This window comes from Bombina bombina, chromosome 5 (assembly GCF_027579735.1).
Source record: "Bombina bombina isolate aBomBom1 chromosome 5, aBomBom1.pri, whole genome shotgun sequence".
NCBI classification, from domain to species: Eukaryota; Metazoa; Chordata; class Amphibia; order Anura; family Bombinatoridae; genus Bombina; species Bombina bombina.
Genome location: NC_069503.1, coordinates 900,329,291 through 900,353,937, shown reverse-complemented (window position 1 = coordinate 900,353,937; position 24,647 = coordinate 900,329,291).

The following is a 24,647-nucleotide window of genomic DNA, read 5'->3' as shown; positions in this document are numbered from 1 at the left end:
GCAAGTATCCGAGATACTTCTTTCATAGCTTGGGGACTGTGAGTCCCACCCTGATGATTGACATAAGCCACAGTTGTGATATTGTCTGTCTGAAAACAAATGAATGGTTCTCTCTTTAGCAGAGGTCAAAACTGAAGAGCTCTGAGAATTGCACGGAGTTCTAAAATATTTATTGGTAATCTCGCCTCTTGAGATTTCCAAACCCCTTGTGCTGTCAGAGATCCCCAAACAGCTCCCCAACCTGAAAGACTCGGATCTGTTGAGATTACAGTCCAGGTTGCCGAACAAAAGAAGCCCCTTGAACCAAACAATGGTGATCTATCCACCATGTCAGAGAGTGTCGTACATTGGGATTCAAGGATATTAATTGTGATATCTTTGTATAATCCCTGCACCATTGATTCAACATGCAAAGCTGTAGAGGTCTCATGTGAAAATGAGCAAAGGGGATCGCGTCCGATGCTGCAGTCATGAGACCTAAAACTTCCATGCACATAGCCACTGAAGGGAATGACTGAGACTGAAGGTGCCGGCATGCTGCGACCAATTTTAAATGTCTCTTGCCTGTTAGAGACAGAGTCATGGACACTGAATCTATCTGGAAGCCTAAAAAGGTGACCCTTGTCTGAGGAATCAAGAAACTTTTTGGTAAATTGATCCTCCAACCATGTTTCCGAACACTAGTTGATTTGTGTGAGATTCTGCAGTATGTAAAGACTGAGCTAGTACCAAGATATTGTCCAAATAAGGAAACACTGCAATACCCTGTTCTCTGATTACAGATAATAGGGCACCCAGAACCTTTGAAAAGATCCTTGGAGCTGTTGCTATGCCAAATGGAAGAGCAACACATTGGTAATGCTTGTCTAGAAAAGAGAATCTCAGAAACTGATAGTGTTCTGGATGAATCGGAATATGAAGGTATGCATCCTGCAAGTCTATTGTGGACATATAATTTGCTCGCTGAACAAAAGGCAGAATACTCCTCATAGTCACCATCTTGAAAGTTGGTACTCTTACATAACGATTCAAAATTTTCAGATCCAGAACTGGTCTGAATAAATTTTCTTTCTTTGGTACAATGAATAGGTTTGAATAAAACCCCAAACCTTGTTCCTGAAGAGGAACTGGCATGATTACCCCTGAAAACTCCATGTCTGAAACACACTTCAGAAAAGCCTGAGCTTTTACTGGATTTACAGGGATGCGTGTGAGAAAAAATATTCTCACAGGAGGTCTTACTTTGAATCCTATTCGATACCCTTGAGAGACAATGCTCGGAATCCAATGATTTTGGACAGATTTTATCCAAAAATCCTTGAAAAACCTTAATCTGCCCCCTACCAGCTGAGCTGGAATGAGGGCCACACCTTCATGCGGACTTAAGGGCAGACTTTGGTTTCCTAAATGGCTTGGATTTATTCCAATTTGAGGAAGGCTTCCAATTGGAAGCAGATTCCTTGGGAGGAGGATTGAGTTTTTGTTGCTTATTCTGACGAAAGGAATGAAAACGGTTAGAAGCCTTAGATTTACCCTTAGGTTTTTTATCCTGAGGCAGAAAAACTCCTTTTTTCTCCAGTGATATTTGAAATAATAGAATCCAACTGAGAACCAAATAAATTATTACCTTGGAAAGAAAGAGATAGTAATCTAGATTTAGATGTCATATAAGCATTCCAAGATTTAAGCCACAAAGCTCTTCTAGCTAATACAGCTAAAGACATGGATCTAACATCAATTTTGATAATATCAAAAATGGCATCACAAATAAAATGATTTGCATGTTGCAGTAAGCGAGTAATGCTAGATATGTCAGGATCCAATTCTCGTTGCGCTAAATTCTCCAACCAAAAAGTTGAGGCAGCCGCAACATCAGCCAAAGAAATAGCAGGTCTGAGAAGATGACCTGAATATAAATAGGCCTTCCTTAGATAAGATTCAAGCTTCCTATCAAAGGATCCTTAAAGGAAGTACTATCTTCCATAGGAATAGTGGTACGTTTAGCAAGAGTAGAAATAGCCCCATCAACTTTGGGGATTTTTTCCCAAAACTCTATAGATTTTGCTGGTAAAGGATACAATTTTTTAAACCTTGAAGAAGGAATAAAAGAAGTACCTGGCTTATTCCATTCCCTAGAAATCATATCAGAAATAGCCTCAGGAATAGGAAAAATCCCTGGGGAAACCACAGGAGGTTTAAAAACAGCATTTAAACGTTTATTAGACTGAACGTCAATAGGACTGGTTACCTCAATATCCAAAGTAATTAACACTTCTTTTAATAAAGAACACATATACTCTATTTTAATAAATAAGTAGATTTGTCAGTGTCAATGTCTGAGGAAGGATCTTCTGAATCAGATAGATCCTCATCAGAAGAGGACAAATTATTATGTTGCTGGTCATTTGAAATTTAAACATCTAAATGAGAAGTTTTAAAATACCTTTTATGTTTATTAGAAGGTGGAAATGCAGACAAAGCCTTCAGAATAGAATCAGAAACAAATTCTTTAAAATTTACAGGTATATCATGTACATTAGAAGTTGAAGGAACTGCAACTGGCAATGTACTATTACTGATGGAAACACTATCTGCATGTAAAAGTTTATCATGACAACTATTACAAATGACATTTGGTGGAATAATTTCTACACTTTTACAACAAATGCACTTAGCTTTGGTAGACCCGATGTCAGGCAGCAATATTCCAGCAGAAACTTCTGAGACAGGATCCGATTGGGACATCTTGCTCAATGTAAGAGAAAAAACAACATATAAAGCAAAATTATCTATTTCCTTATATGACAGTTTCAGCAATGGAAAAAAAATGCAAAAGCATAGGCCTCTGAAAGAGAAAAAAGCAAGCGGCAAACATCAATGGGGTATTGAAATAATGAAAAAAAATTGGCGGCAAGTATGACGCACAACGTAACGTAAACTTTTTTGGCGCCAAAAAATAACCGGAAATGACACACTCGCGTCACTAATGACACCGCCGTGTGAAAGGTCTCGACGTCACGTATGACGCCGGAAATGACGAAGTTGCGTCATAAACGTATTTTTTCACGCCAAAAATATTTCCGCGCCAAGAATGACGCAATAAAGTTTAGCATTTTACTCACCCGCGGGCCTAATACCCGCAATAGTAAAAAGTAGTCAATTGAAAAAAAGACTAAACCCCAGGTAAGAAATAAATTTCTTAAAATGTTTAAATTCCCCAAATATGAAACTGACAGTCTGCTGAAGAAAATACATGAACCTGACTCATGGCAAATATAAGTACAATACATATATTTAGAACTTTATATAAATGCATAAAGTGCCAAACCATAGCTGAGGTGTTTTAAGTAATAAAAACATACTTACCGAAAGACACCCATCCACATATAGCAGATAGCCAAACCAGTACTGAAACAGTTATCAGTAGAGGTAATGGTAAATTGAGAGTATATCGTCGATCTGAAAAGGGAGGTAGGAGACGAATCTCTACGACCGATAACAGAGAACCTATGAAATAGACCACCGTTAGGGAAATCATCGTATTCAAATAAGTGATACTCCCTTCACGTCCCTCTAACATTCGCTGTGCTCTGAGAGGAATCGGGCTTCAACAATGCTGAGAAGCGCATATCAACGTAGAAATCTTAGTACAAACTTACTTCACCACCTCCATAGGAGGCAAAGTTTGTAAAACTGAATTGTGGTGAGGGGTGTATTTGTAGGCATTTTGAGGTTTGGGAAACTTTGCCCCTCCTGGTAGGATTGTATATCCCATATGTCAGTAGCTCATGGACTCTTGCCAATTACATGAAAGAAAGTAGTAATAACTTTTCCTAGAAGCATGTTTGCTAATGGAAGAATATTGCAAAAATGCTTCTATTTCAAATTCAAAAGCACCTATATACATTTTATTTTTGACCTTTCAATTCCTTTAATGCAAAACAATTGATGCTGTTAGGGAGAAAATAATTAGATGTTAGCAGAGGTAATAACAAAATGAGCTAGCTCTTACTTATCATCCCCTGTAATGTAGATCACTAGCAGCTAGATTTAGAGTTTGGCGGCCAAAGGTGTGCGTTAGCTACGCATGCTTTTTTTCTCCCGCACCTTTTAAATACCACTGGTATTTAGAGTTCACAGAATGGCTGGGATTTCAGTGCGTTAGGCTCCAAAAAGGGAGCGTAGGGCATAATTTAACGCCACTGCAACTCTAGATACCAGCGGTGCTTACGGACGCGGCCAGCTTCAAAAACGTGCTCGTGCACGATATCCCCATAGAAAACAATGGGGCAGTTTGAGCTGAAAAAAAAACCTAACACCTGCAAAAAAGAAGCGTTCAGCTCCTAACGCAGCCCCATTGTTTACTATGGGGAAACACTTCCTACGTCTGCACCTAACACTCTAACATGTACCCCGAGTCTAAACACCCCTAACCTTACACTTATTAACCCCTAATCTGCCGCCCCCGCTATCGCTGACACCTGCATATTTTTTTAACCCCTAATCTGCCGCTCCGTAAACTGCCGCTACCTACATTATAGTTATGTACCCCTAATCTGCTGCCTCTAACACCGCCAACCCCTATATTATATTTATTAACCCCTAATCTGCCCCCCACAACGTCGCCGCCAGCTACCTACAATAATTAACCCCTAATCTGCCGATCGGAGCTCACCGCTACTATAATAAATGTATTAACCCCTAAAGCTAAGTCTAACCCTAACACTAACACCCCCTAAGTTCAATATAATTTTTATCTAACGAAATAAATTAACTCTTATTAAATAAATTATTTCTATTTAAATCTAAATACTTACTTGTAAAATAAACCCAATATAGCTACAATATAAATTATAATTATATTGTAGCTATTTTAGGATTAATATTTATTTTACAGGCAACTTTGTATTTATTTTAACCAGGTACAATAGCTATTAAATAGTTAATAACTATTTAATAGCTACCTAGTTAAAATAATTACAAAATTACCTGTAAAATAAGTCCTAACCTAAGTTACAATTTAACCTAACACTACACTATCAATAAATAAATTAAATAAACTACCTACAATTATCTACAATTAAACCTTAACACTACACTATCAATAAATAAATTAAATACAATTCCTACAAATAAATACAATTAAATAAACTAACTAAAGTACAAAAAATAAAAAAGAACTAAGTTACAAAAAATAAAAAAATATTTACAAACATTAGAAAAGAAATACAACAATTTTAAACTAATTACACCTACTCTAAGCCCCATAATAAAATAACAAAGACCACCAAAATAAAAAAATGCCCTACCCTATTCTAAATTACAAAAGTTCAAAGCTCTTTTACCTTACCAGCCCTTAAAAGGGCCCTTTGCGGGGCATGCCCCAAAGAATTCAGCTCTTTTGCTGTAAAAAAAACCCATACAATACCCCACCCCAACATTACAACCCACCACCCACATACCCCTAATCTAACCCAAACCCCCCTTAAATAAACCTAACACTAAGCCCCTGAAGATTTTCCTACCTTGTCTTCACCAATCCAGGTATCACCAATCGTTCCAGGCTCCGAAATCTTCATCCAAGCCCAAGCGGGGGCTAGACATCCATCATCCGGCTGAAGTCTTCTCTCAAGCGACGGCTGAAGAAGTCCCGAAGAGGCTCCAAAGTCTTCATCCTATCCGGGAAGAAGAGTAGATCCGGACCGGCAACCATCTTCTTCCAAGCGGCATCTTCTATCTTCATCCGATGAGGACCGGCTCCATCTTGAAGACCTCCACTGCGGACCCATCTTCTTCTTCCGACGACTTCCCGACGAATGACGTCCAAGATGGCGTCCCTCGAATTCCGATTGGCTGATAGGATTCTATGGAATCAGCCAATCAGAATCAAGTTCAATTCGATTGGCTGATTCAATCAGCCAATCAGATTGAGCTCGCATTCTATTGGCTGTTCCGATCAGCCAATAGAATGCGAGCTCAATCTGATTGGCTGATCGGATCAGCCAATCGGATTGAACTTGAAGGAACCGTCATTCGTCGGGAAGTCGTCGGAAGAAGAAGATGGGTCCGCGGTGGAGGTCTTCAAGATGGAGCCGGTCCTCATCGGATGAAGATAGAAGATGCCGCTTGGAGAAGATGGTTGCCGGTCCGGATCTACTCTTCTTCCCGGATAGCCTAGACCCTTTGATAGAATAGCATGTTCCTCTTTTGATAAACTATATTGTGATATGTTAAAAATGCATATATCATTAGAGGATAAATGCTCCATTTCATTTACTAGTGTCCCTTTTTCTGTTTCTTGTTTCGTTTTCCCCCTTCCTTTTCTCCATCTTCTTCGCCTTCTTTTCCTTTTTCCTTTAGGCTCCTTGTCTTTGGGCGCACTTCCAGGTTCGCAGCCTCCTTCAGAGGTTTCTGTAAAAAAAACACAGGAGGGAGGAGAAGAGGAGGGAGAAGAAGAGGGTGAAGAAGAGCAAAGAGATAAAACTGAAGAGAATGAGCTGGCAGTAGTGTTGGCTTCAGAATCAGAGGATTCACCCTCTGAAGTACTAAAAGCAACCCTTTTAGTGTCCTTCTTTTTAAGAATTGACTTCGGTTCTATATTGGAGGCACTTTGTTGTTTGGGTTGTTGTTTCTTATTTCCAAACTTGTTTTTATTTCTATTTGAGCGATGTTGTTGGCGAATAATCATCCAATTATAAACTTTATTCTGGTCATAGTCCTCCTTATCTCTGTTAAATTTATTTCCCTTTCTGGTGGCTTGATCCTGGTCACATTTTCTTAGTACCTCATCCATTTTCTTTTTATGGGTCAGATATCTAGGACTGCCTTGCAGTGGTTGGATGTCATCATTGATAGTATTAACAGATTCTTTGATTTTCATTCTTTTTTTCTCTTTTACTCTTATAAGGATGTTAATAAGTTTAAATGAGCACTCTGTGAGTGCTGTGTTCCAATCATCCTGATCTATTTGTTCATCAAATTCAAAGGATGGGTATTTTTTTATCCTTAAACCCCGTGGGATCCTTTGTGCTCCTAGATATCTGTTAAAGGCAACTATGTCCCACATTAGTCGCAAATCTGTTGTAAGGTACTGTTGTAACAACCTGAAGTTCTTTTTTAACTCATTGTTGTCAGGTTCAACATCCTCTTTTGTGAAAACTTTATCAAAAAATTCACTTCTTGTGCCCATATCAAACATATTTTTGTTCACTAAAAATGGGCCGGCATCTAAACTTACATTCTTGCATTTCAAATAAAGATACCAAGAGAATGAAGAAAATTTGATATTGGGAGTAAATTAGAAAGTTGCTTAAAATCATGAAAGAAAAAAATTGGGTTCAGTGTCCCTTTAAGAGCAACCCACAAGAAGAAGTACATCTCCAGATATAAAGAGCTCCTCTTAAATCTCCAGCAGGCAGAATGGATCAGAAAGTGGCCCTTTATGGGCACTATTACCCCCCCTTTGTGTCTAAAATAAGTCATTGTGGTTTTACATTTATTATAGTGTTTAGCTATACCTGTATAGAAGGGATGACATAATATGAAAAAGTTGAAATATGTAGTTATTGTTTATATGTGATTTATAGGCAGGCTCTAAGCAATCTCTAAATGTTCATATAGCATGAGGATTTAATGTTGTCCATTGTACATAATCTTTGCATCTTTGTAATCACCATTACTGATGTACGGTCATGGTACTATTTGATTTGCCTGTACTATGGGATTTTTTTTACCTCAAAAATGATATAAAAAATACTTCAGAAAACAGTTGAATTTCCAAAGATATCCTCAGTTATAGTGACAGGCCTGTTGCTGGCTGGGACAGATTGCCTTAGCCCCACCCAGAAACCAGCATTATCACTCGTGCATAACGCAGGGCCAGTCCTGCCCTGCCTCTCACTGCCTTGCTGTGAGCCAGGTCATAGCTGATCCCACTCCCCACCATTTCTAGGAGGTGGCTATGGGCCCCACCAGTATCATATTACAATGATCCTCCTCACAATGGTTGGCTGTGTAGGCTGCTAAATGGTTCGCTGTATAGCTGCCTCCTTTGATAGATTTGCATTCATTGCAGGATTGGTTTGTGACAGCTTAAGAAGGTAGAGAGCATGCATGAATTATTGATGCTCATATTGAAATAGCACTGTTCTTGGGGTCTGCATGTGTCTATATCACCTAGTGCCTGTGTGTTCTTTCCTCTTGTATATACTTGCATAATGACCTCTGTGTTATCACCTTGCTTGTATCTATCTGTAAACATCTGTAAACCTTAGGCCGGGGCATACAGGGATCTCAGAGGTCTCATTTGAGACCAGGCCCTTCAGCCAGTTGTAGCATTCCAACAGGTGGGCCCAGTGGTGCCTGGGCTCCATCTGCATAATGTCTGGTCTTTCTGTGTGCCCCCTGTAAAAGTGGACTCAGCTCACAGTATATGGAAAGTATATGAGGTTAACTTTGTGGTCACAGGGTTTCCAATATGTCCATCACAGTGTTGTTGTACAGAAAAAAACATTTGTACAGGAAGTCTGTGCAAGTGCATATTTACTAGTGGGCGTCTACAAGGGGAAAAGATGACAGTAACAGAGAAGCAGCTCCTCTTGTTTGTTCCTATTGATGCTGTGAATGCCTGTTTTTGTGTGTTTGTGGATGTCTGAGGGTGCTTTTTCTTCACATATGGGTGCCTGTGGATGTCTGTGTTATTTCTCTCTGATAGTGCAGCTTACATGTGATGACAAGTACTCAGGAGTGATTGTAACTACACAATCTAATGAGCATTAAGTTGTTGGTCTGACAGCTTTTGTTTTGTTTTTGTTTTTCAATTTGAATTTCATTTCACTTTGTTTAATAACAACCAATTTACAAAATACAGTTACAGAAGGGTGTTACAAACTTTAACAGTTTTTTTTAAATCAAACTAGTACCTTATACGTTTTGAGGTATGATTAAATAAAAAAGGGGGAGTGGGCTGCTCTGCCTTAAAATGCCTGTGGTTGGTCTCAGTCCGGCCCTGCTGACAGTATGCAATTTGTGTCTTTGCTTAGTTGTGGCTCGTTAGTGCATCATCTGTAATTTGGCACAGATTTTTACCAAATTTAATTCCTCCCCACATACTCAACCTTTTCCTCATCAACACCCCAATTTTAACTCCTAATTTATTTTACTGTATAAAATACAGTCAAATACGGGGGCGTGTCCGAACATCGACCTGGATGGCTGCTTTTTCAAAACAGCAGCATACTGGAGCAGATAAATCCGCTGATTATCGCTCACCAGATTGATAATCTAAGATATTCCTCAATACTGCCGAAATCCCTGCTCTTCGGGGAACAGATATATATATAACTTTTATTAGGTTCTACACACGAGCAGTCCGAAAATGATGGGGTGTGCAGTCGAGGCCTGCTAACGGACTAGACCCTCATCCGCCATCCCCATTTGCCTGTTTAGCCAGGTTTAACAGCTAAGAAAGCTGCAATCAAACTACAAGGAACAACATATTTAATATATAACATATTTATTTATATGTGTGTGCCTCTAACTGTTTTCATTTTATTAGAGGCTTATAACATCTTCAAAAGAGAGCATCATACTGATCTTTTTAGCAGATTGCAGGGGTGTTAACGGAGCTTATAGATATTGACAACCCAGGAGTTACCCCTAAGTCTAATATCTAGGCTAGATTTCTATAACCCTCATCACCTGGTCCACATATAATGCTCTATACTTGAGGTCATAGACAAGCTTGTTTCTCCACTAAAGAATACCCCCCAGTGCCATTCTGATAAAAAATTTTTGGTGTTGCTGCATCATTAGTGGCCGAAATGATGTGACGCACTGCACTTGTTATAATTATAGAGATGTGGCATGCTTATTCTATTTTTGCCCTACTTTGCAATAAGTGGAGAAATACCTAGACTAAAGAGTAACAGTATAATATAGATTCAAAGCTTCATATCATTAGCTATGTTACTTATTATACTCAAGCATTTATTCTAGTCGACTTACTAGTCATTTAGCCTTCTGTAAATATTTATGTTTTGGTTGGCTTGATTTGCTTTATTTGAAGCCCCACATAGTGATATTGGGCTCAATAATAACCAGCCTCACCCTGACATGCTTCACTTGATCCATTACTATTCCTTATATGCAGGTGCAGCTTGACAATTCCTACTACTCAAAGTACTTATTAACCCCTTATTTCTAGACTCCCAAGCGGTGTTCCAAATATTATGTACATGTTATAGTTGGCTCCCACATTTATACATTATGATCAAAATGTTTTTGCAGTGGGGTCATTAGATATTTTTATTAGAAGGGCCAGCATTTGTGAACATTAGTGGGACTGGGGAAGTTGTAGACACTTCATTTTTTTTTGCCCCTTGAGCCAGCGCTGCAATTTCCACAAATAGCTTTCCCGGCTGCTTTTGCTTGTTTGTACTTTGCTCCTCCTCTGCCCAATTTCACTATGAATGTTGTGGGCATGCCGTGGGGCTTGCAAAGTTGCGCTGCTAGCCTAAACCTGCCTGCCTATCTGTGCTCACTGCTCAGTGACGTGTGGAGCAGTGGAGTCACTCACTGCTGTGCTATCTCTCTAAATGGGATCCGGGAAATCATGAGGGGGATGCCTGGCACCTGACCGAGTGTTTTTGTGTGTGTGTCTGAGTGCTTTTGTGTGTGTGTGTCTGAGTGTTTCTGTGTGCGTGCCTGAGTGCTTTTGTGTGTGTGTGTCTAAGTGTTTGTGTGTGTGCCTGAGTGTTTTTGTGTGTGTGTGTCTAAGTGTGTGTGTGCCTGAGTGTTTTTGTGTGTGTGTGTCTAAGTGTTTGTGTGTGTGCCTGAGTGTTTTTGTGTGTGTGTGTGTGTCTAAGTGTTTGTGTGTGTGCCTGGGTGTTTTTGTGTGTGTCTGAGTATGTTTCTAAGTGTGTCTGAGTGTATCGGAGTGTTTGTATGTGTGTGTGCCTGTGTTTTTGTGTTTGTGTGTGTCTGCTTTCTGGGGGGAGGGGGGTGTCACACTATAAGTTACCGCACCGGGTGACACCAACCCTAGTGACGCCACTGTGTTTTTGTCTTTGTTGTGTATGGTCATCTACTCTTTAAACAATACCAGGATCATTATTTGTATGTGGTTCTCCACTTTTTAAAATCGATAAATATATAAGGCCCATAAGAGCCCTTGAGCTATTTAATCTATATAGCTCCCTATGAATGTTATAACCATAGATTGAAGTCCAAAAGTGGCTTCCTTTAGAGATGGGAGATTTACTAATTTACATGTTTAAAAATAATGTTATAAATGAGGTTACATATTATTTGCTCTTTGTTTAATAGTTTTGCACACTATGTTATAGTCAAATATTGTGGTCTCATCATTTGTCAAGGTTATACTAGAGATTTATGTATGTATACACAAGACAGCCATGGCATTGATTGTATCCCACATGTGATTTTTTTTTCTTTGTTTTTTGAAAGCAAATAATACTTGTACCTGTGTTTGTTTTTGAAACCTCAATAAAAATATAAATATAAAAAAATAAAAAAATAAAGTCAAATAAATTTTATGAAAACTTGTATTTCCCCTATGTATTAGTAGCCAATATAATTTAAAATTCCTCTTTGCGTCTAGTTTTACCAGCTACAATTAAAATATGAATGGCAAATGCTATGCAGCAGCTGGCATCTGATTGCATTGGGATTTTAATAGAAGTTAACAAAGCCTATAGTGATTCGCTTAAGCTGTCAATATGCAGATACCGCCGCTGCTTTGTGACAACTGCAATTTTTTTTTTTTTTACAAATTGTATTGATTTTTTTTTATAGATGTAATAGATAGTAATAAACAAACATGACTCACTGTTCTTTAACACATGTAAAAAAAAGGGCTTGCTAATAAGAGGGAATATTCAAAATGTAAACATCCCAAGGGAAAATGGGAATTGTAGAATGTTCGGGTATAATTAAGAGATAGGATCCTATATATTAATATTTTCTTAAAGATTTCTGCTAATCAAATATAAACCTAATGAAAAAACATTTCATTTTAATTTTCATGTGTACACATGTCAGTGTCTAAGTCATTATTATTGCCTATTTTTTAAAGAGTGATGAAGCCTGAAGCCACAATATTTTATTACTGGCATAATTTGAATATGATTGCCATAGAGCACTGGTTTTCAAACCTGTCCTCAGACCTCCCTAACAGGTCACATTTTGAGGATATCTGAACCTGAGCACAGGTGAAATAATAATATCGTACCTGCTTTAATCCAAAGTAATCCAGAAAACCTGGCCTGTTGGGGAGAACCGAGGACAGGTTTGAAAACCAGTGCGGAAGAGTAATGTGGGGTACATTTTAGCAATTTTGGTAAACTTGATGGAAATTTTGACTTCTAATTCTTATAAGACTCAATGGGCTTCATTTATTAAGCTGCGGATGCTGCTTTGGAGCCTCATCATTTCTGGTCCGCCAGTAACAGAAGATAAGATGCAGCGGTCTGAATTCATCCCGATCTGATACCATCAACAAGATTGATGGCCCCTGTGAGCAGGGGGATGTCAGAACCACTACAAGACTTAGTGATCCTATAGGTATAGCACCAGTCAAGCAAGGATAAGCTAGCAAATATGATGTGAATGTGACAATGGGGTTAACAACTATTGTATATAGCCAAAGTTAACCCACCTTGTCTTTTTATAACCAAACAGTATATATTCAAAGTACATACTGGTGCATCTGAAACAATAGAATATATTTGCAGTAACCTTCGTTCATGCTAGAACGAAGGTTTAGCGTTTAGAAAACTATACAGCAGATCGTATAATCAAGGTAAACTCTAGCAAAATAATTTAGGTGATTAGAGCCAACAGAATAAGTGTTCAGTTCAGTTAGAGTGGTAAGAATCTTATGCAGTTCGTTCCTGAATATATTAAGCCATAGCGTGATACTGACTATAGCAAAGCTTATGCAGTGAAGAACAATAATAAGTTGACCCAGGCTATGGGACATACAACCTGATACATGCGTCTCCTGCGAATACTGGGACTGGCTTCAGCTGTTGATGAGCATCTGGAACCAGTGCCTGTCAAGCGTGTCCTTGGCTGTGGCTGCGGTTGCAATGTCTGACAAGTGAGGAATGAGATAGAGACTGTGAGTATTGGTGGCCGTAGCTGATGACGTCAGGACCGCTATGATCAACGTACAACAAGAAAGGCAGTAGTTCCTACTACTGTGGGGTCGCTGAGGTAGGAGGAAAACTCGGCTAGGATAGCAAGATCTCCTGGGCTGGTGTATAGGTCGGTTCAGAGGAACGGTTAAGCTTTAATAATCCAGCAATGAGTGCTGGAGGGTAGAGACTTTTGTATGATGTGAGCAGGTAGAACTTAAAGGTTAAGGCAAGAAGAAAAGTCGTGAGACAAATACAAGAGACACTTGACTTAGGCCCCTAAAAGGGAACCGCAGAGAGGTTCTAAGGTGATAGCCAATCGAGGAGCGTTGAGATTGGCAGAAGGTTCCCAGGTGTCCTCGGAATGGTCGTAGCCAGTCCAATGAACGAGATACTCAAGTAGACCCTTACGTCGCCTGGAATCCAAGATGCTTTGTACGTCATATTCCGTTTCAGGTGTCTGTAGTACAGGAAGTGAGGAGGAGGTCAGACTGACAGTAGTAGTAAGGCAAGGTTTGACTAATGAAACATTAAAGGTGGGGTGTAGCCTATAGGAATTAGGTAGTTGCAAGGTTACAGTGAACGGGTTAGATGTAGCGATAATGGGGAAAGGTCCAATGAATAGCTTGCTGAGTTTCCTAGCTGGGGTTTGTAACCTCAAATTTTTTGTGGATAACCAGACCAACTGTCCGATTTGGTAAGAGGGTTGAACTTTAGGTCTGAGATCATAGAACCTTTTATGTGACGCCTGAGCTTGCTTAATGTTGTCCTGGATGGTGGTGAAGGTTTGGGCAATGTTGTTAACTGTGTCGTTGACTTGAGGACAAGCTGCTTCAATATGGGGGTATAAATCCATTCTGGGATGATAACCATAATTCATGAAAAAAGGACTCTGTGAGGTAGTGGTATTCTTTGCATTGTTGTATGCAAACTCAGTTAACGGAAGGTAGGTGGCCCAAGCATCCTGTTGCTGTGAACAATAACAACAAAGGTATTGTTCGATCCATTGATTAGTCCTCTCCGTCTGACCATTGGTCTGGGGGTGGTAAGAAGTGCTGAGTTTCTGAGACATATGAAGAGCTTTGCAGAGTTCTCTCCAGAACCTAGAGGTAAATTGTCCTCTGTCACTGAGTACAGATGTGGGCAATCCATGGAGCCGAACTATCTTTCTGATGAAAATTTCTGTGGTGAATTTGGCAGTTGGAGTGGAAGTGAGGGGTAAAAAATTAGCCATTTTAGAGAACATGTCAACTATGACTGTGTATGAGCAGGACTTGGGGTGGTCCACAATATAGTCCATGGAAACATCCATCCAAGGATGTTTAGGGACCGGATAAGGCTGCAATAGACCGACTGGGTGTTGACGGGATGATTTTGATGTGGAGCACACCGAGCATTGGGCTACGTATGTCTTTACATGAGTGGACATTAATGGCCACCAATAAGAACTTTGCAATAAATCCAAAGTTTTATGTGAACCCAAATGTCCAGTGAGAGGGGAGTCATGGTTGGAAGACAAAACTTCACTTCTCAAGCTACTCGGTACATATAGACGTCTCTGATAATAGAGTAAACCATCATCCAATTGATGGAGTGGATGATTAGGTTTAGAAACATACTGATCTTGTAGAGATCTTATTTCAGAGATGGGTTTGATGAGCATAGTGAGGAAGTTACTTCTTGGAATAACGGTAGAAGGTGCAGTCAGTATGGGAGGTCTTGGATCCCTTCTTGATACAGCATAAGCCTTCCCATTTCTTATACCGGGTCAATATGTTATAACATAATCAAAACGATAAAAATAAAGACTCCAGGGTAGTTGAAGTGATGGTAAGGTTCTATTTGATTGCAGATATTGCAAGTTCTTATGATCAGATAACACTACAACTGGATGAGTTGCACCCTCTAAGAGATGTCGCCATTGTTCAAAGGAACTCTTGATAGCGAGAAGCTCCTTTTTGCCAACTGGGTAATTCCTCTCAGCAGTAGTCATCAATCTGGAGTAGAACGCGACAGGGTGCATCGCCTCTGTAATGGATTTCTTTTGAGAGAGGATAGCTCCAATGGCGAAATCTGAAGCGTCAACTTCTAAAATAAACTGTTGGTTAGAGTCAGAGAATTGCAATACCGGAGCAGTGGTAAAACTAGACTTAAGTTGATCAAAAGCCAATTGGGATATATGTGACCAGTGGAACACTTTGTTGAGTCTAGTCAAGTCCGTCAAGGGTTTAGTTATAGCAGCAAAATTGTGTATGAATTTGCGATAAAAGTTTGCAAAACCTAAAAACTTCTGGACATCTTTTCTAAACTTAGGTATTGGCCATGTAGCGACAGCATGAGTCTTAGTATCTTCCATCTCTTTCCCATGTTTATAAATGTGGTACACCAAAAATGATACTTCAGTGGCATTGAAGGTGCATTTCTCAAGTTTAGCATATAATCTATTGTTACGTAAACGGGCTTGTACAGTCCTAACATGAGTGATGTGTTGTTCTTGTGTAGGGGAGAAAATCAGAATGTCGTAGAGGTAAACAACAATGAAAACATCTAGAATATCTCTAAATATGTCATTGATGAAGCATTGGAATGTGGCCGGTGCGTTACACAAACCGAATGGCATAACAGTATACTTGTAAAGACCGTATCGCGTACGGAAAGCTGTCAGTCACTCGTCACCGGCTCTAATTCTTACGAGGTTATAGGCACCCCTGAGATCCAATTTAGTGAAGACCTCCACACCACGTAACCTCTCAATTAACTCCGGAATCAAAGGTAATGGATAACGTTTGTTCTTAACAAAAAAATACCAGCTCCTGCTGGGGAAGTGGAGGGTCTAATAAAACCTTTGGCAAGATTTTCCTGAATGTATGTCTCTTTAAGTGCAGGAGTTCAGGTTTGGATAAGGGGTAAATGTGACCATAAGGAATGGTAGCACCCGGGAGTAGTTCTATGAGGCAATCATATGGCCTATGTGGTGGGAGACTCTCTGCATCAGTTTTACTAAATACATCAGGGAAATCAGAGTAATAAGTGGGTAGAACAGAATTAGCAGTCAGGAATATATTACTTAAAGGATAACAGGTAGTGGTACAGTAATGTGAATTTAGGTCTAGACTCTTGTCTTGCCAGACGAATGTAGGTTGGTGTATAGTCAGCCAAGAGATGCCTAGAATAATGGGAAACATAGGGGAAGTTAGTACATCAAAACTTAATATCTCTCTATGGCCTGATTTGGTAGACATGAGGAGGGGAATGGTATGTTTGGTGATGGGACCTGAGGAAAGAGAAGTTCCGTCAATAAGATTAACTGAGACAGGAGTCTGTTTAGTGTATGTAGGAATTTTATTTAAGGTAATGAAGCCTTCATCTATGTAGTTACCACCTGCTCTGGTATCAATTATGGCTTCCGTGTTGAGGCTGGAATGATCCCACTGTAAAGAGAACGGCAGAGTGAAATAAGGTTTGTGTATAGCATCAGTGGAGAGAGCAAGGGAGAAATGAGATAGGGTACCAGCTTTGGTTCTCTTCAGTATAGGGCAAGACTTGACATTGTGATCGGTAGAGGTGCAGTACATGCAGAGGTTCTGTAGGCGTCTTCTATTTTTCTCCTGGGGAGTGAGTTGTCCTCTAAGAACTCCAATCTCCATAGGTATAGTAGGAGTAGATCTTTAGTCAGATGAGGTAGTACCACTTCTCTCCATATGGCGTTCTCTAAGATGCTTATCAATAGTAATAGACAGAGTGAATAGTTCCTACAAGTTATCAGGGATCCCAATATGGGACAATTCGTTCTTGATCTCGTCTGATAGGCCGAGACGGAATTGTATTTTTAGGGATATTTCAGGTGCCTAGAATAATGGGAAACATAGGGGAAGTTAGTACATCAAAACTTAATATCTCTCTTAATAGACATGAGGAGGGGAATGGTATGTTTTTGTGATGGGACCTGAGGAAAGAGAAGTTCCGTCAATGAGATTAACTGAGACAGGAGTCTGTTTAGTGTATGTAGGAATTTATTTAAGGTAATGAAGCCTTCATCTATGTAGTTACCACCTGCTCCGGTATCAATTATGGCTTCCGTGTTGAGGCTGGAATGATCCCACTGTAAAGAGAACGGCAAAGTGAAATATGGTTTGTGTATAGCATCAGTGGAGAGAGCAAGGGAGAAATGAGATAGCATACCAGCTTTGGTTCTCTTCAGTATAGGGAAAAAAATACCAAGATACAGCGCTACACTACCCCCAGATAAGGGTTGCGTTGCTAAAGATGGTGTCCATGACTAGGAATGTATATTACATAAAGGTCAATATATTATATTGTATTACACAACAAATATATAAAAAAACATGTGAAAAAAGTATGTGAAAAAAGTATTAAAGGATTTTTTAAAAAATTTTAAAATTAGGGATATTTGATGTAATTTTAAAATGTATTAAACAATCATTTTATTAACATAAACTTACAATTCAAAATAGGTTAAACAATCTAAAGGAATGTCCCATACAATGTCCAAGAAGTTATGTCCTATGTAACATACAGATAATTAAGTCCCATACCAAAATGTCCAAAACCAAGTGTTAAAAAATTAGTGTCCAAAAAATATATTAAAGTGTCCAAAGTTGGTGTAAAAATAAAAAAATTGTGGAGAAAAAAAAAATGTGAAAATATAAATTATGAAAAAATGAAAAAATATATAAAAATATAAAAATGTAAAAATATATGAGTTGTGATCAGCAACCCATATAAAAATATAATATATGTGATAGTGAATTGATATCGTGACGGTGTACACCTAAAAATGTGTATAAAAAAAGTGTCTTAAAAAATGTATCATAAAAAATAATCAAGTGGATTCTGGTTAAATAAAGTCCAAATAACTCCAGAAAAATATATAATTCCAAGTTAATCCAAATGTGAATATATAATTCAAAGTTAATCCAAATGTGAATGTATAAAGTGCTGGGTTGATGTTCCTCTTCTTAAAAGGTTTATCAAATGTATTGGGATATCCTCCTGTACCTAAAAAAGTGTACAGAAAATGGACATAGTGCAATAAAATCAATTTAAAAATAGCAACAAAAGTATTCTACTCACCAGATATATTCTGAGCTGCAATACCAGTATATAGCCAACGCGTTTCGGTCCTCAGGGACCTTTCTCAAGACTGGTAGCAGCTGTCTGGCTTCTACACCTTAAATGTATTTTAGTAGCCAATAGGATGGTTTGTGAAAATTGCGCCTAAAATTCGCGCCAAAAATTCACGATAAAAATTTGCGGTAAAAATTAGCGGTTAAAATTACGCTAAAAGTACATTTGTAAAATTGGATATTATATTGTCCCCCATTTCTAATGTGTCCCAATGAGTCTATTAAGTTTTAGGGAAGAATTATCCAATTCTCCTTAATGTCCGCTCACCGGATGTTTATACCGGATGTTGGGGCCCACCGGAAGTAACGTATATTTGTGGACCGGAAGTGATAAGCGTGATGCGCGTAACATCCAAAAAAATTTATCATGTTTATCATCACTTCCGGTCCGCAAATATACGTTACTACCGGTGGGCCCCAACATCCGGTATAAACATCCGGTGAGCGGACATTAAGGAGAATTGGATAATTCTTGCCTAAAACTTAATAGACTCATTGGGACACATTAGAAATGGGGGACAATATAATATCCAATTTTACAAAGGTACTTTTAGCGTAATTTTAACCGCAAATTTTTACCGCAAATTTCTGGCACGAATTTTAGGCGCAATTTTCACAAACCATCCTATTGGCTACTAAAATACATTTAAGGTGTAGAAGCCAGACAGCTGCTACCAGTCTTGAGAAAGGTCCCTGAGGACCGAAACGCGTTGGCTATATACTGGTATTGCAGCTCAGAATATATCTGGTGAGTAGAATACTTTTGTTGCTATTTTTAAATTGATTTTATTGCACTATGTCCATTTTCTGTACACTTTTTTAGGTACAGGAGGATATCCCAATACATTTGATAAACCTTTTAAGAAGAGGAACATCAACCCAGCACTTTATACATTCACATTTGGATTAACTTTGAATTATATATTCACATTTGGATTAACTTGGAATTATATATTTTTCTGGAGTTATTTGGACTTTATTTAACCAGAATCCACTTGATTATTTTTTATGATACATTTTTTAAGACACTTTTTTTATACACATTTTTAGGTGTACACCTTCACGATATCAATTCACTATCACATATATTATATTTTTATATGGGTTACTGATCACAACTCATATATTTTTACATTTTTATATTTTTATATATTTTTTCATTTTTTCATAATTTATATTTTCACATTTTTTTTTCTCCACAATTTTTTTATTTTTACACCAACTTTGGACACTTTAATATATTTTTTGGACACTAATTTTTTAACACTTGGTTTTGGACATTTTGGTATGGGACTTAATTATCTGTATGTTACATAGGACATAACTTCTTGGACATTGTATGGGACATTCCTTTAGATTGTTTAACCTATTTTGAATTGTAAGTTTATGTTAATAAAATGATTGTTTAATACATTTTAAAATTACATCAAATATCCCTAATTTTAAAAAATTTGAAAAAATCCTTTAATACTTTTTTCACATGGTTTTTTATATATTTGTTGTGTAATACAATATAATATATTGACCTTTATGTAATATACATTCCTAGTCGTGGACACCATCTTTAGCAATGCAACCCTTATCTGGGGGTAGTGTAGGGCTGTATCTTGGCATTTTTTTCCCTTTAACTTTGGAGTCTGGTTGGGAGACTCCGCCTATATCAGATATAGCTTGTATGGTATTATTGTGGCGCTGATAGATACACATTTATTTGAACTTCTCTTCAGTATAGTGCAAGACTTGACATTGTGATCGGTAGAGGTGCAGTACATGCACAGGTTCTGTAGGCGTCTTCTATTTTTCTCCTGGGGAGTGAGTTGTCCTCTAAGAACCCCAATCTCCATAGGTATAGTAGGAGTAGATCTTTAGTCAGATGAGGTAGTACCACTTCTCTCCATATGGCGTTCTCTAAGATGCTTATCAATAGTAATAGACAGAGTGAATAGTTCCTCCAAGTTATCAGGGATCCCAATATGGGACAATTGGTTCTTGAACTCGTCTGATAGGCCGAGACGGAATTGTTTTTTTAGGGATATTTCATTCCATTCAGAATCTTTTACATATAATTTGAATTGTGCAATATAGTCCTCAACAACATGTCTACCCTATTTCAAAGACCTTAAGGAAATCTCTGCTGTGTTTTGTTTAAATGGATCATCATATATGGCAGACATTGCCTTTAAGAAGTTGTTTAGGGAATCCAGTATAGGGTCTTGGGAGTCATAGTATGAGTCTGCCCATGCCCGTGGCTCACCTCTTAAATAAGAAATGATAGTCAAAACCTTTAATCTATCATTAGAGTAGGTCTTAGGTCTCAATTCGAAGAGCAGCAAACAAGCGTTTTTGAACTCCCTGAATAGAGATCTATTTCCATGGAATTTCTCAGGGAGTGATACCTGAGGCTCTGGTTGGTTATCTGTAGGACTGGGTCTAGTTGCATATAAATATCTGAGACAATCATTAACTGTTTGATTATCAGTCTGTAAGTCACTGATTGTCTAAGTCAATGCATCCATTCTTTGTGTCAGTACAACCACCTGATTTTCTGCTGGATCCATTGCTAATGAATCAAGTAAACTTTTCTTTGGGCTGGATTATTATGTCAGAACCACTACAAAACTTAGTGATCCTATAGGTATAGCACCAGTCAAGCAAGAATAAGCTAGCAAATATGATGTGCATGTGACAATGGGGTTAACAACTATTGTATATAGCCAAAGTTAACCCCCTTGTCTTTTTATTGCCAATAATAAGTTGACCCAGGCTATGGGACATACAACCTGATACATGCATCTGCTGCGAATACCAGGACCGGCTTCAGCTGTTGATGAGCATCCGGAACCAGTGCCTGTCAAGCGTGTCCTTGGCTGTGGCTGCGGATGCAATGCCTGACAAGGGAGGAATGTGATAGAGACTGTGAGTATTGTTGTCCATAGCTGATGACGTCAGGACCGCTATGATCAACGTACAACAAGAAAGGCAGTAGTTCCTACTACCGTGGGGTCGCTGAGGTAGGAGGAAAACTCGGCTAGGATAGCAAGATCTCCTGGGCTGGTGTATAGGTCGGTTCAGAGGAACGGTTAAGCTTCAATAATACAGCAATGAGTGCTGGAGGGTGGAGCCTTTTGTATGATGTGAGCAGGTAGAACTTAAAGGTACAGGCATGAAGAAAAGTTGTGAGACGAATACAAGAGACACCTGACAGGGGCAATATTGCACAAGCATTTCAATAGAAATGCTTGTGCAATGTTAATTGCCAACAGCGAATCATGTCCACTTGCCTCTTGTTAAATTTACCCCAATGGCCTAGATTTTGCATGAGAATGTTTTTTGAATTCTCCAATTTAAAAAAAAAAAAAAACATATAAACAATCCCACGGCAGCCACTTTGTCTCAGGATATCTATATGTTCTTTATAAACATCAAAACAGCATTGATATGAGACTATTGGCATTTTAGGGGTTAATTGATCAGACTAGTGTCATATTAACATCAGATTTAAATATCCATGTGCTGCATACCTTAACAATAAACTTGATGACATATTACTTTTTTAATTGTCGACACCTTTATCGCAATTAATTCACATAGTTCCCTCAGCACCCAGCCCCCAAGTTGTGACACTTTCAGTAGAGCTCCCAATGATACACTTAATCCCTCATCACTAAAATAAGCTTTTATAAAAGCAGAATAAAGAATTACACATTGCTAGGAATCAGAATTACTTATGATATGGGTGTTGTGGAGGAAGGTAGAAGCGTTCGAGGGTTCCATCACCATCTTCAACAACACTGCCACATTAACCCCCCACTACTGGAATATTATATTTATTAAATACCCTCCCTCACAATATCTTACCTCAATAACCTAAAATCTAATTATTTTCTACACCAGGATAACCCAACTGAAATAACCCTATTAGTACTCCCAGCAAGGGGTAGTTGGTTTTAAGCAGGATTCTAACTGAAAGAACCTGAAGACAAGGACTGACTGTAGCTATCTACATAGAAAAACCCATTTTGGGTTGTGTGGAGATGAGGAAAGTAAGTTTTAAGAGAGAAAAAAATATAGGATTAAAACAGAAAGATATATTTTTGTTGCACAGAAAAGGTATTTGTTTGGATGGAATGTGTAGCACCAGTACTCAATGGTGCTCCATCCATTGTCAGAAACATTACCACATTAACCCCTTAAGTTCTTACTATTAATTTGTTTAGCAATTGCATGAGATTTTGTAATTGAGTATGCACTTTGGTTTAATATTTTGGGGCATATGTATCAAGCTCCAAATGGAGCTTGATGCCCCTGCAGGCTCGCCAGAAACACCAGTTATGAAGCAGCGGTCACAAAGACCGCTGCTCCATAACCTGTCCGCCTGCTCTGAGCAGGCGGACACACATCGCCACAATACAACCCGATCGAGTACGATCGGGTTGATTGACACCCCCTGCTGGCGGCCCATTGGCCGCGAGTCTGCAGGGGGCGGCGTTGCACCGGCAGCTCTTGTGAGCTGCTGGTGCAATGCTGAATACGGCGAGCATATTGCTCGCCGTAGTCAGCGAGGTCTGGCAGACCTGAACTGCAGTGTCGCCAGACCTTGATAAATATGCCCAAGTGTGTGCAAGATTTTGTAATCCCATCAGCACTTTGGTGTTTGCTTATTGAACAATTGCAGGAAATGTTGTACTTGAGTGAATGTTTGGAATTTGATACCTAAGTATGGAAATGCTATGTCACACACGCACATATAATTATATAAAATGATATCAAGAACAATAGTGGATCTTTAATGCAAACTAATTAATTTTAATTATATACTTATGCATGCTTGACCTTTTGTGAATTCAGGATTTGGAATATAAATAGATTGGTCACTGGCACACTGTGACCCTGAAGAAGTCACCCTAAAGGCAAGGAAATGTGTTAAAATGTTACAATTATTGCGCATTGATGGTCATTATAATAACTTCTGAAGTTTTTATATGGAGCATTAATATGTGTACTAATTATTTTGTACTACTCTTTTCATATAATAATTTCCGCACATATATCAATTGTGATTATAGTTTTATCTATTTCCTGTATGTGGAAGCTCTCCTGGCTCCTTTATAAGTTTTATAGAAATCAAGATTGTAATTGTATGTATATGTGTGTTTGTATATATTTGTACGGGTGTGTTTTTGTGTATATACATGAATGTGATTTAACCTTGAGTGCACTTTCATGCAGGGCTTTTTTGTGGGGGTACTGAGTACCCCCACCTCTGCCATCTCATATCAGGTAATATTGGTAATCATCATGTAAATACTAATAGATTAATAATAGATTTCCCAAGAGAGGGCTGCAAAATACACTGCAAACACTGTAAATAACGTTGTCCTTTTGCTTTTCTCAAAGTTAGTGAGCACAATATATCAATCAATAATCAATGAGTACCGGCACCTTTTCTTTTACAAAAAAGTACTGCTTCATGTATGCTTTTCAGTCCAAGGGCACAATGATCTAAACATCTCTGAGCTGGTGAGATTGTCAAAGAATTCTTATCAGTACTGTGAGGTTCTCAAAAAATGTTGGGTAGAGAAATTTTAGCTTGAGAACAGTTTATCTCACTATGCAGGGTTCTGAGAGACACACCTACATTACAATATTAAAAAAAAAAAAAAAGAAAAAAAGATTTTGCATGATTACTCTATACCAGAGAGTTTTTGATCATTAAGTTCCAAGTGTTTATGTGTCAGTAATTTCAGGGTGTGTGTTTCTATGTTTATATACAAGTCTACATATTTTTGAAAGTTAGTGTCCCATTGTGCATGTGTGTTTGCATGTATGTGTGTAAATCTGTATGGGTGTGTTTGCATGTATGTGTATTATGCTCTATGTTTTTGGGGTGCCAGCCTGTGGGCGTTTTGTTATATATATGCCTCCTGCTTTGCATATGTTTGTGTGCCACATATACTTATGTTTCAGTCTATTTGTGTCTGAGTTTCTGCACGTATGTCACGTCATGCTGCTTTTGTGTGCATTTGCATGCACTTGTGCCGCCACGTGTATGTGTGCCACCCTGTCAGTCTGTTTATGTTTTTATGTTTATGTCCACGTGTGTAAGGCTGACAGTGTTTGTGCATATTATTATTTTATTATTATTATTATCAGGAATTTGTAGAGCACCAATAAAATTACTAACTGCCTTTGCATGCAAGTTACTGTGTGACTGGCAGTGACTTGGACTGTGTGTGGGTATGTGTGTATACATATATTATGTAAGATGGAATATAAAAGTTATAGGAGGAAAGTGAGGGAGGTATACAGTATATGTGGTGAAAGTAAAGAGATGAAATTAAAC